This window comes from Hyla sarda, chromosome 13 (genome assembly GCF_029499605.1).
Source record: "Hyla sarda isolate aHylSar1 chromosome 13, aHylSar1.hap1, whole genome shotgun sequence".
NCBI classification, from domain to species: domain Eukaryota; kingdom Metazoa; phylum Chordata; class Amphibia; order Anura; family Hylidae; genus Hyla; species Hyla sarda.
In genome coordinates this window covers 14,986,406-14,999,215 of record NC_079201.1, presented here as the reverse complement: position 1 = coordinate 14,999,215, position 12,810 = coordinate 14,986,406, and the positions used below count along the sequence as shown (strand labels likewise).

General features: G+C 43.8%; 1 long non-coding RNA gene across 1 annotated transcript in view; it reads right to left on the bottom strand.

Annotated features, from left to right (window-relative positions):
• The window catches only part of LOC130297704 (uncharacterized), a 53,311-nt gene extending 41,288 nt beyond the window's left edge, over positions 1 to 12,023 (bottom strand). The window contains exons 1-2 of the long non-coding RNA XR_008849643.1: positions 11,108 to 12,023; positions 5,067 to 5,202 (exon numbers count right to left, since the gene is read on the bottom strand). This is a non-coding gene — a long non-coding RNA (uncharacterized LOC130297704). The remainder of the gene's footprint in view (positions 1 to 5,066; positions 5,203 to 11,107) is intronic.
• Between the last annotated feature and the right edge of the window lie 787 nt (positions 12,024 to 12,810).

Genomic DNA, 12,810 nt, shown 5'->3' with positions numbered 1-12,810 from the left:
CCCCCCTTATGACATCACGGCCACACCTCCTCAATGCAAGTCTATGGGAGGGGGCGTGACGCCCGTTAAGCAGCCTACCATAGACTTGCATTGAGGAGGCGTGACCGTGATGCCACAATGGGGCGTGGCCGTGACGGGAATAAGATGTCATGGGGCAGAGAACCCCATCTGAATTCTCCTTTGCAACAATAGTCACAAAATGGTCTTTGATCTCTGTGATCGGTAATCTGATGTACGTATCTGAAGATTTATCCTTTTCTTGTCTTTTATAAGGACTTTCCTGGGTCTCGAGTCATCATCAGTTGGAAAATTCGAGGTAAGATGGTTTATGATTTACAAGAGACTAAGCCCATTGTCTACTATTTACTTGTCCCCTTATTTCTCAATATTATTGATAAAAGAAGACAATAGGCCTCATTAACTAGGGCTTTCCCCAGTAGATTTTGTAGGGTTTCCAACAAAAAAAAAATTAAGAAAATAAATAACCTACTTAACTCTCCATTTTGCTCAGAAAACCCTACAAAGGGATGTGGCCATCAGGGAAAGGGGTGTGTCTCCAAAAGAAACCTACTAATGTGTCCACATAAAATATGGTGGATTTAAAGGGGTTCTCCAGTGGAAAGCATAATTTTTTTTTATTAAATCAACTGGTGCCAGAAAGTTACGCAGATTTGTAAATTACTTCTATTAAAAATTCTTTACCCTTCCATGATTTATCAACTGCTGTATGATACAGAGGAAGTTCTTTTCTTTTTGAATTTCTTTCCAGTCTGACCACAGTGCTCTCTGCTGACACCTCTGTCCATTTTAGGAACTGTCCAGAGCAGGAGTAAATCCCCATAGCAAACCTCTCCTGCTCTGGACAGCTCCTGACATGGACAGAGGTGTCAGCAGAGAGCACTGTGGTCAGACTGGAAAGAACTACACAACTTCCTGTGGAGCATACAGCAGCTGATAAAACCTGGAAGGATTAAGATTTTTATGTAGAAGTAATTTACAAATCTGTTTCACGTTCTGGCACCAGTTGATTAAAAAAAAAAAAAAAGTTTTCCACCGGAGTACCCCTTTAAGTTTTGGAAAACCTGACACCTTAAAGCAGGTGTAAACAGAGCAAAATCATCAAATACAAAATACAATAGTAAATACCATGTAAAAATACAACAAAGAAAACGATTCTCCCCTCTTAGTAAACGAGGGCCAATATACTGAATACAGAGGGGTCATCAGTAAACACTGTAGATGTGCAGCACTAGGTTGCTAGGTTCATTTATGGCCAAGGACAATGGAGAGATTTCTGTCTTGGAATACATTCCCAGTCAGTTTCTAAGGCTCCTAGTTGGAGTGAAACACTGACTTTGGGGAAAGCTACCTGGAAAAGGTGGTGTAAGGCTGTGTTCACATATGTGCGGCGTCCAGCACAGTTTTCCTCCGGCGTTCACCGTAGGGAAACTGATGCTAGAACTGATTCCATTCATTTGAATGATACAGTTCACAATTATTCTGCATCTCAATTTTGATGGGTAGACATGCCGGGGGGCACCGGACAGGGGAACGCAGCTTGCTGCGTTCCCCTGTCTGTTGCCCAAAAATAATGGACACCGGATGCCATACAATCGATGACAAGTTGTCATCAGTTGTGGCATCAGTTGGGCCGGATGCCGGACATATGTGAACCCAGCCTTAGAGAGCTGCTTTGCAAATTCTTTCTTTCCTGGTTTTGTCCAGACATGACACTTAAAATTAAGGTCTTGGTTTTAGTCTTGGGAACTTGGGAAATGTTTTCGTCCTCTTCTCCAGATCTACCCCTCCACTCAATCCTGTCTCTGTGCTCTACAGGCAGCTCTTTCCCTCTCACGACTTGATTTTTGCTCTGATATACATTGTCAGCTGTGAGACCTTATATAGACAGGGCTTGGGTCTTTCTCAATCCTGTCCGATCAGCTGAAATTACCACAGGTGACTCCTATCAAGGTGGAGAAACATCTTAGGGATGATCAAGAGAATTGGGAGGAGCCAGAGCAACATTTAAAGTGCCCTCGCCAAGGGTCAAAGGGTGAAATATTATTTCCTTTTTAATGTTTTTGCAAGTTACATTTTTTTATTATGTTCAAATAATCCAGGTGCAAGACCTAAAGGAGTTCATACATTCCATGATCAACACCCTTTACGCCCCCGCCGTAAATGGTAAGTTGCTTGTTTCCGATTGCTGGTGCTTGTTGTACTGCTGCAATTTCCTGACCTCTACAGCAGTGTTTCACAACCACTGTGCCTCCAGCTGTTGCAAAACTACAACTCCCAGCATTCCCAGATTTTTTGTTTATATATATATATATATATATATATTTTTTTTTTTCTTTTTTATTTTTTTTTTCTTCTCACTTCCAGATATACTGACGCCAATGCCTCTCCCCACCATGCTGCAAAAACTAGGCATCAACTTGGCAGATGGCGAAATTAAAACAGATAAGGTAATACTGACAGATCTGATAGGTGTGATAATGGTTTCCTTAAAGGAATATTAAAATACACAGAAAAAAAAATACCAAAAGGGGGTTATCTGATTCCCTATAATTAATGGATCATCCCTACTTTACAACTGTTGCGCCCCCCCCCCCCCTCCCCATTTGGTACTGTAGCAAGCACCTTATCTCTCAGGCATAACTCTGTACTTTCAGAAGCGAGCACAGTGGCCCTTTAAAACAGGTGATCGGCAGGGGTGCGGAAAGTCAGACCCTATCAATCCTAAATTAATTTCCTATTCTAAGGATAACCCTTCTAATCTCCTCTCTTCCTTTGATATTTTTAATCCAATATTACATTGAGAAATATGAGATAAAGTAACTGGCTGCAGCAGGAGCCTCCCCCCATCTGTCAGAGAAGAGCTGTTGTAACACTCTCATGGACCAGTTTGCTGCCTACAGGCCCATGTTATCCCTTGTCCACTGCCAAGATCACCTACAAAGGGCACATAAGCATAATAACTAGGTCATGGAACAATAGAAGTTGGCCTTACCTGGGCAAGAGATGGCACTAGGATACAATGTTCTGTTGGTATCTATTACTGAAAATACAGTATATTGCTTAAAAACGTAAATTTTAGTGGACACTTCTAGACCTGTATGTGTTTTAGGGCTCATTCAAACTACAGAATTTTGCCTGGAAATATTCTGGGCGAAGATTTCATCTGTCATTTACTCTAATGGGAGGTGAAAGCGCAGAATCCCCTTCTCTGTGTGTACGGCGTGTGGGATGCCATAGACATTAAGCTCCGCCCACCAGCTCTAGGCGAACTGAAAATTACAGATGAAGCCTGCAGAACAAAAATCTGCTGGAAAATACCATATACAATCAGCTCAATTTCATCTAGTGATTGCATCCTCTAGCTGACTCAGGGTTTAAATTACAAGCGGTACATGTCTATGAAGGGGGGGGGAGGGAAATAGAAGGAGAAATGATTGGGATCACAGACAAGCTGCAGAGACAGTTAAGAGATAACCCTGTAAGTACAAGATATCAGGGCTTTATGCACAGTTTAGATGTTTTATCATGCCTTCCATGATGATACTGCTGCGATATAGGCTGTGAACAGATACATAAAAGTGCAGGATCCCCTCCTCTATGTGTACAGTGTATGGGAGACCACAGATATTTGGCTCCACCCTTTATCTCTAGGAGAACTGAAAACTACAAATGAAGCCTGCAGAGCAGAGATCTGCTGAAAAACACCATTTACAAGTTATGTAATTAGCTCAATTTCATCCAATGATTACTTTTAGCTTACTCTGGGATCAAATTATAGGCAATACAAGTCTATGGAGGGGGAGGAGGAAATGGGAGGGGGAGTGCCTGGGAACACACACAAGATGTAGAGCGAAAGCAAAGAGACAACTTATTGTCTATGGAGACCATAGACATGAGGCTCTGCCCTCTAGCTCTTGGAGAACTGAAAATTACAATCAAAACCTGCAGAGCAGAAATCTGCTGAATTTATATAATCAGCAAAATTTTGTCCAGTGACTACATCCTCTAGCTGATTCAGGAATTAAATTACATATAGGTTAGGCTATAAAGGCTGTGCACAGATACATAGAAGTACAGGATCCCCTTCTCTGTGTATAGTGTATGTCAGGCACCATAGACATTAAAAGGGGTACTCCGCCCCTAGACATCTTATCCCCTATGTAAAGGATTGAGGGGGTCCCGCCGCTGGAGACCCCCGCGATCTCGGCTGTGGCACCCTGCTGTCATCACTGCACAGAGCAGTGGGCGGAGTACCCCTTTAAGCTCTGTCCTCCAGCTCTTGGAGAACTGAAAATTAAAGACGAAACCTGAAAAAAAGGCAATTTTTAAGGTGCTCTGTGCTCACGGGCTGATATCAATTGATTTCATGGATGTTAATGCGAATAATTTAAATAATTTTCTTATAATTTATTTTCTGCTTTTTAGGACTTAATCTTGATATCAATAAATGTCTGCAAAGCCTGAGTTTCCTTTACCATCTTAATGAAGACTGATTCGCCAATCAAGAGCCTCGTAACCATATGTTTTGTTACATTGGATCAGTAAATTCCAACCCAGTGTTTCTGAACCAGGGTGTCTCCAGCTGTTGCAAAACTACAACTCCCAGCATGCCCGGACAGCCAAAGGCTGTCATAGCATGCTGGGAGTTGTAGTTTTGCAACAGCTGGAGGCACCCTGGTTGAGAAACACTGCATCTAACCCATGAAAGCCACAGGTTGAAGAAGACCACTGCATCACAAAGGCCAGTTGGAAGCTTATCATGGAACAGCAGTTGTGGTTCTGGCAATAGATATTGTTGATATCAAATAAAAAATAAAAAAAATTTCATGTAAAAATTTTCAGCCAAATAAAAATTGCATCTACATTTGCCCAACAGGTCTATTTTACATTAATAAAAAAAATCTTTCTATCGGCTTCTCCTTCTTGTGAAAATATGTTTTCAATTAATATTTTAAAGGGGTACTCCATTTTCAAAACAAATGGTGGCAGAAAGTTATAAAGATTTGTGAATAACTTCTTTATAAAAAATGTAATCCTTCCAGTACTTATCAGCTCCTCAACAGGAAGTTATGTTGTTCTTTTCTGTCTGACCACAGTGCTCTCTGCTGCCACCTCTGTCCGTGTCAGGAACTGTCCAGAGCAGGAGAAAATCCCCAAAGCAAACCTCTCCTGTCACCAATCCTGTGGGGTACATTTTGGAACAATAAAAAAAAAAGCCATTGAGTCTTCCAATATGTATGTGTGCTTTTTAACACCTGCAAACATCTGCCAAAAAGCAGAGATACATTATCCACCCTCCAATGTAACATCAGGCAGTGTTGTCACCCCTAAAGGAACAAGAGTGTCTGCCAGCAACGTAGAAAAACTCACATTTGATAATATGAACCAGGCATGGAGAAGTGAGGAATTTGATAAGACAATACTACCACCACCCCTGCTGTACGCTTACTACTATACACCCACCAGTCCATCACCTCCTGCTGTATGTTGGCAACTATACATTTCACCTGTATGCCAGCCACTGACTGCTGTACACTTGCTACCACTACTTATTCTAGAGTAGAGATGAGCAAATTTCAGAAAAATTCAATTTGGCCATTTTGACGAATATTCCGAAAAAAATTGGTTTAGTACGAAAAATGTGGTTCAGTGGCGAATTGCTATTAAAAAAAACCTATTTCTGGCCTACAGAGAGGTTCAATAGGGGTGTATAACACTTTGCCTTGTCCTAACAGGCATAGGGAGTGTGCTGTTTTAGTGAAATAATACTGTTATTCAGTAGGACATGCAGATTACAGGAATCACTATTAGAATCACTGTCGCAGAGCATCTGGATGTGGCAAATTTTTTATGTAATTTTCATTTAATTTAATTTGAATTTATTTTAATTTTTTGATTACCCATTCTGGTGAGCATCGAGCTGGTGGTCCTCCCCCAGGCGAGATACCACCTGTTCCAGCCCTTGCCTCTCAGCGACCCCCTGACTGTGAAAGTGCGAATGTTTCATTTAATCTGTTATGGTTCATTGTTATCGCTCCAAGCTGTTTCACTGGATTCTTGTGATAATTCTACAGGTAATATGACCGACGATCATAGGGCCTCAGTTTTGAAAAGATTGCATCGATATTTTTAAATTTAAGATTTATATTAGATTCCCAAGTTTCATGTCCCGGCGTTCACTTTGAACTAATACTGTATGACCACAAAACCCAAACTAACAAGGAGTCACATGGCGGCACAATGACAGAGCCTAGATGTGGCAGCAGCATGAAGAGACCATAATCTGGCAGAATGACACAGCCTAGAATTGGCGGCAGCAAGAATAGCCCACATAGTGACTGAATGACACAGCTTGGAGTTGGCCTCAGCATGAGGAGACCATAGGGCCTCACAATCCCTAGGATTAAAAAATGAACTTTCAAATGTAAATTGAACATTTATGGTAGTTAGTGCCACCATAATTTTTTTTAGGTAATGTCCCAGGCCCAGCAGCATGTGTAAACCATATAGTGGCTGAATGACACAGCCTGGAGCTGGCGGCAGCATGAGGAGGCAAATGGGCTTCACAATCCCTAAAATTAAAAGCTGAATTTTCAAATTTCAATGGAAGATTTATATTCGCTAATGCTACCATAAAAATGTTTAGGTAATGTCCCAGGCCCAGCAGCATGAGGAGACCATAAAGTGGCTGAATGACACAGCCTGGAGTTTGCGGAAGCAAAGAAGACCATATAGTGGCTGAATGATAGCCTGGATGTGGCGAAAGCATCAGGAGACCATATAGTAGCTGAATGACACAGCCTGGAGTTTGCGGCAGCATGAGGAGACCCTATAGCGGCTGCATGACACAGCCAGGAGGTGGCAGAAGCATGAGGAGACCATATAGAGGATGAATGGCACAGCCTGGAGTTGGCGGCAGCATGAGTAGAACATATAGTGGCTGAATGGCATAGCCTGGAGTTGGTGGCAGCATGAGGAGAACATATAGTGGCTGAATGACATAGCCTAGAGTTTGCGGCATTAAGAGGAGACCATATAGTGGCTGTGTGGCACAGCCTGGAGTTGGTGACAGCATGAGGAGAACATATAGAGGCTGAATGACACAGCGTGAAGGTGTCGGCAGCATGAGGAGAAGATATAGTGGCTGAATGACACAGCCTAGAGTTTGCGGCAGCAAGAGGAGACCATATAGTGGCTGAATGACACAGCGTGGAGTTGGCGGGAGCATGAGGAGAACATACAGTGGCTGAATTACACAGCGTGGAGGTGGCGGCAGCATGAGCAGAACATATAGTGGCTGAATGGCAAAGCCTGGAGTTGGCGGCAGCATGAGGAGGCCATATAGTGGCTGAAAGACACAGCATGGAGGTGACGGCCACATGAGGAGAACATAAAGTGGCTGAATTATACAGCGTGGAGGTGGTGTTAGCATGGGGAGCGAGGTTCCAATAAGGTGGAGAGCCAGAAGTCATCCCGCTGGTGAATGGTGCAACTGAGCAGACATCATGCCATTTGTGCAAGTGACTTGGAGGGACTCCCTGCCTCCATCTCCACTGCATACTGCCACGGTGTGTCTGGGTCCTCTGTCTCACCTTCCTCATAACCCTCAGTTCTCCTCTGGCCACTCCTGCTACTCCTCTGCTGTCAGATGACTAGAAAAACCACCCATTTCGTGAAACCTAAACTGTGCTCCACTGTTCCCCTGTCCCTCCTCCTCCAGTTCAGTCCCCACAGGGCTCATGTGGCCATGAGATGTAGACACCACGTCTCCAGTACCCTGACCAGCCATCGTTTCCAACACGTGTTGTAGGAAATGAAGCAGTGGAATAATTTTGTTCATCCCGTTATCCTGGCGACTGACTAATAATGTGGCTTCCTCAAAGGGCCTGAGCAAACGGCAGGTGTCACGAATGAGCTGCCACTGGTTGACATTGAAGCTACACAGGTGAGGACCACTATCCGCTTGGATCATCAAGAAATCAGTGATGGTTTTTCCTCTGTTCATATAGTCGGTCGAACATCGGGAGGGTGGAATTCCAATGTGTGGAAACATTGCAAATCAGACTATGTTGGGGAATACCGTTCAGCAGCTCAAGGGAGGGACTGCAACACCAGCAACTTAGACAGGAGCACATTAAGCTTCTGCACCGTTGGATGAGTGGGTGCATACTGTTGTCTCTTGGACATGGCCTTGCAGATGGATTGTTGGCGGAATGATTGACTAAAAGTAGGAGCAGCAGGAGCACCTGGAGCTACAGAAGGAGGGTATGACACACAGATCCCTTCGGCTGAGGTGGTGGAGCCTTGGCTGGCTGAAAGAGGGAGCGGCTTGCCACTAGGTGATGCAGCAGGCTGGATCACCACATCGGAGCCGCGGTTCACCCAGGATGCTTTATGGTGGCGCAGCATATGTTACGCTGGGCTGTGGTGCCAACATTGGAACCCTGGCCACGCTTCACCTTCTGCCGACACTTCTTGCATGTGGCTATGTTAACCTCCTCCGGATGTTTGATGAAAAACTGCCACACCGCCGAGTAGCTGATTTTCCCACAAACAGTCCACACTAATTCACTGCTACTGCCGCCGTCTCCAGGAACCCCTGTTCCATTACCTCTCGGCAGGGTAGGCTGCCGCGAAGCAAGTGGTCTCCCCCGGGCACGTTTGGGTCCAGAATTTCCATTTTATGCCACCATGTTGACCGCCAACCATGCTACCACCTTTCTGGCTCTGCTTCTCCCTCACGGGCAACCAGCAACCCTCTTCTCCTAATGATAATGAAACACCTTCTGCACCCAGCTCCCAATTGTGATCAACTCAATCATCATCTACAAGTGTCTGCACATCACTGAAGTTCTCCTCAGGTTCCTCAACAGTGTCTGCTTCAGGACCCTGAAAACTTGCAACACCGCCTTCCATGTCACTCTCCTCATCACTGCTTGCCCGCCTAGCAGACAAAGTGGTGAATATCTCCTCCACTTCTTGGCTGGGCAGTAGCTGCTCACTGTCCTCTATTAGATTGTCCTCACTGAATAGTGGAGCTAAACCCACAGCATAAGATACTTCTGTAGGGGAGGGAACAGCATAAGACAGAGGCAATGGGAGGACAGGGATTGCTCCTGGGCCATGCCGACTGAGGGTTGTGTCTGAGGAACCCACCGGCTGTTGACTGGGGGTATCAGATGTCACTTGTGAGGAAGTGGATGACCGTGTTAATCAATCGATGATGGCTGATGGGTTGCTGTTCGAGACATGACCGCTAGCTGATATCAGGAGCTCAGGCCTCTCGCTGCGACTCCTGCTGCCACTCGCCCCTAGTCTGCTGCAAACTCTGCCTGATCAATTTAGGCCTCTGCCACTCCTCTGTGCATGCCCTGGCACTTCTCTGCCTGACATACTTAGTGCATATATGAGGAGAGTAAAATTGCTTCACTATGCTTAAAACAGTATTTGTCTAGAACAGCAGCCGGTGAGTACTTTTGCCTGGCCTTTCACAGTATCTAGGCCCTTGAGACTTTATCAGGAGCAAAATGGTACACTACTTAGATGTATGTATATGGTATGCACTTATGAGGGCAGAAAAATGCACTACAGTACGCTTAAAAAAATTTTGTGTGCACCAGCCGGTGAGTACTTTTGGCTGTCCTTTCACAGTATCTAGGCCCTTAAGACTTTATCAGGAACAAAATGGTACAACACTGAGATGTATGTATGTGGTATGCATATATGAGGGCAGAAAAATGTGCTACAGTACCCTTAAAAACATTTTTGTGCACAACACCAACAGTGGACACCAGTGCTGCACTGGTGCACTTTTTCTCAATCTTACTCCCTTCCCTATCAGCGCTTCTAGGCAGGATTTGTGCTTGAGCTGAATCCAGTGGCCAATTCCAGTATAATAATCAGATATACCAGTTGCCACAGAATGGGTAAGTGTTAGAGAAGTTTTCACCATTTAAATATACAGCTCCCAGAATTACTTAAAGGGGTACTCCACTGGAAAACATTTACTTTTATATCAACTGGTGCCAGAAAGTTAAACAGATTTTAAATTACTTCTATTTAAAATCTTAATACTTACAGTACTTATAAGCTGGTGTATGCTCCACAGGAAGTTGTGTAGTTCTTTCCAGTCTGACCCCAGTGCTATTTGCTGACACCTCTGTCCATGTCAGGAACTGTCCAGAGCAGGATAGGTTTGCTATGGGGATTTGCTCCTACTATGGACAGTTCTTGACATGGACAGAAGTGTCAGCACAGAGCACTGTGGTCAGACAGAAAAGAAATTAAAAAAGAAAATAACTTCCTGTGAATCGCTTTTACAGCAGCTAATAAGTACTGGAAGTATTAAGATTTTTAAATAGAAGTAATTTACAAATCTGTTTAACTTTGTAGCACCAGTTGATTAAAAAAAATGTTTTTTCCAGTAGAGTACCCCTTTGAGCAGTGGTGAGGTTATGCTGGGAGTTGTAGTTTCACTGACCTAACTGTAGAACTTACAAGCGACTACAGCTCTGATAGGACATAGAGAGGAGAATGTACAATGATATCAGTGACTACAGGTGACGTCTTCTCTATAGTGAGGAGAATACACAATGATATCAGTGTTTATCAGTGACTACAGGTGACGTCTTCTCTATCGTGAGGAGAATACACAATGATATCAGTGACTATAGGTGACGTCTTCTCTATAGTGAGGAGAATACACAATGATATCAGTGACTACAGGTGACATCTTCTCTATAGTGAGGAGAATACATGATGATATCAGTGACTACAGGTGACGTCTTCTCTATAGTGAGGAGAATACACAATGATATCAGTGATTACAGGTGACGTCTTCTCTATAGTGAGGAGAATACACAATGATATCAGTGACTACAGGTGACGTCTTCTCTATAGTGAGGAGAATACACAATGATATCAGTGATTACAGGTGACGTCTTCTCTATAGTGAGGAGAATGTACAATGATATCAGTGATTACAGGTGACGTCTTCTCCATAGTGAGGAGAATGCACAATGATATCAGTGATTACAGGTGACGTCTTCTCTATAGTTTTCCCTTATCTAATTCAGATGGTACATACCGCCTGGTCCAGCTAAAACTTCTGTAGAATGTGACGCCCAGACGTCTCCTCCCTATGTCAGCGCATTCTCATCCTCTATATGAAAACAATTATTATTATAAACCTGCCAGACACTGTATCCTCTAAATATAATACTACTATACACTACACTCTTTGATTATAAACCTTCCATACACCATACCCACTGAATATAATACTACCACACATCTGTACATTCTGAATATAATACCAACACATACGGTACCCTCTGAATATAAATCTGACACATACTGTACCCCTGAATATAATACCGCCACACACTGTACCCTCTGAATATAATACTACCACACACTGTACATTCTGAATATAATACCAACACGCACTGTACCCACTGAATATAATACAACCACCCACTGAGCCCTCTGAATATAATACTACCACACACTGTGCCCTCTGAATATAATACTACCACGCACTGCGCCCTCTGAATATAATACTACCACATACTGTGCCCTCTAAACATAAATCTGCCACATACTGTACCCCTGAATATAAATCTGCCACATACTGTACCCCTGAATATAATACCGCCACACACTGTACCCACTGAATATAATACCAACACGCACTGTACCCTCTGAATATAATACTACCACCCACTGCGCCCTCTGAATATAATACCACCACAAACTGCGCCCTCTGAATATAAATCTGCCACATACTGTACCCTCTGAATATAAATCTGCCACATACTGTACCCCTGAATATAATACCGCCACATACTGTACCCTCTGAATATAATACTACCACACACTGTGCCCTCTAAACATAAATCTGCCACATACTGTACCCCTGAATATAAATCTGCCACATACTGTACCCCTGAATATAATACCGCCACACACTGTACCCACTGAATATAATACTACCACATACTGTACCCTCTGAATATAATACTACCACCCACTGCGCCCTCTGAATATAATACTACCACCCACTGCGCCCTCTGAATATAATACTACCACAAACTGCGCCCTCTGAATATAAATCTGCCACACACTGTACCCCTGAATATAAATCTGCCACATACTGTACCCCTGAATATAATACTACCACCCACTGCGCCCTCTGAATATAATACATAGAGATGAGCGAACTACAGTAAATTCAACTCGTCACAAACTTCTTGGCTCGGCAGTTGATGACCTTTCCTGCATAAATTAGTTCAGCTTTCAGGTGCTCCGTGGGCTGGAAAAGGTGGATACAGTCCTAGGAGACTCTTTCCTAGGAATGTATCCACCTTTTCCAGCCCACCGGAGCACCTGAAGGCTGAACAAATTTATGCAGGATAAGTCATCAACTGCCGAGCTGAGAAGTTCGTGACGAATCGAATTTACTGTAAGTTCGCTCATCTCTAATAATACTACCACAAACTGCGCCCTCTGAATATAATACTACCACAAACTGTGCCCTCTGAATATAATACTACCACCCACTGCGCCCTCTGAATACAATACTACCACAAACTGCGCCCTCTGAATGTAACGTTGCCATACAGTGCACCCTCTGAATATACCACAACCGCAGTAACACCCCTCAACATCCGTTAGCTGATGCTATTACCACGGGAGGGGGGTATTGGTGGTGTTGCTAGTGGATGATGGGGGTGCTACTACTAGGGGGGTGTTGCTGGAGGATGATGAGGGTGCTACTGGCCATCCCCC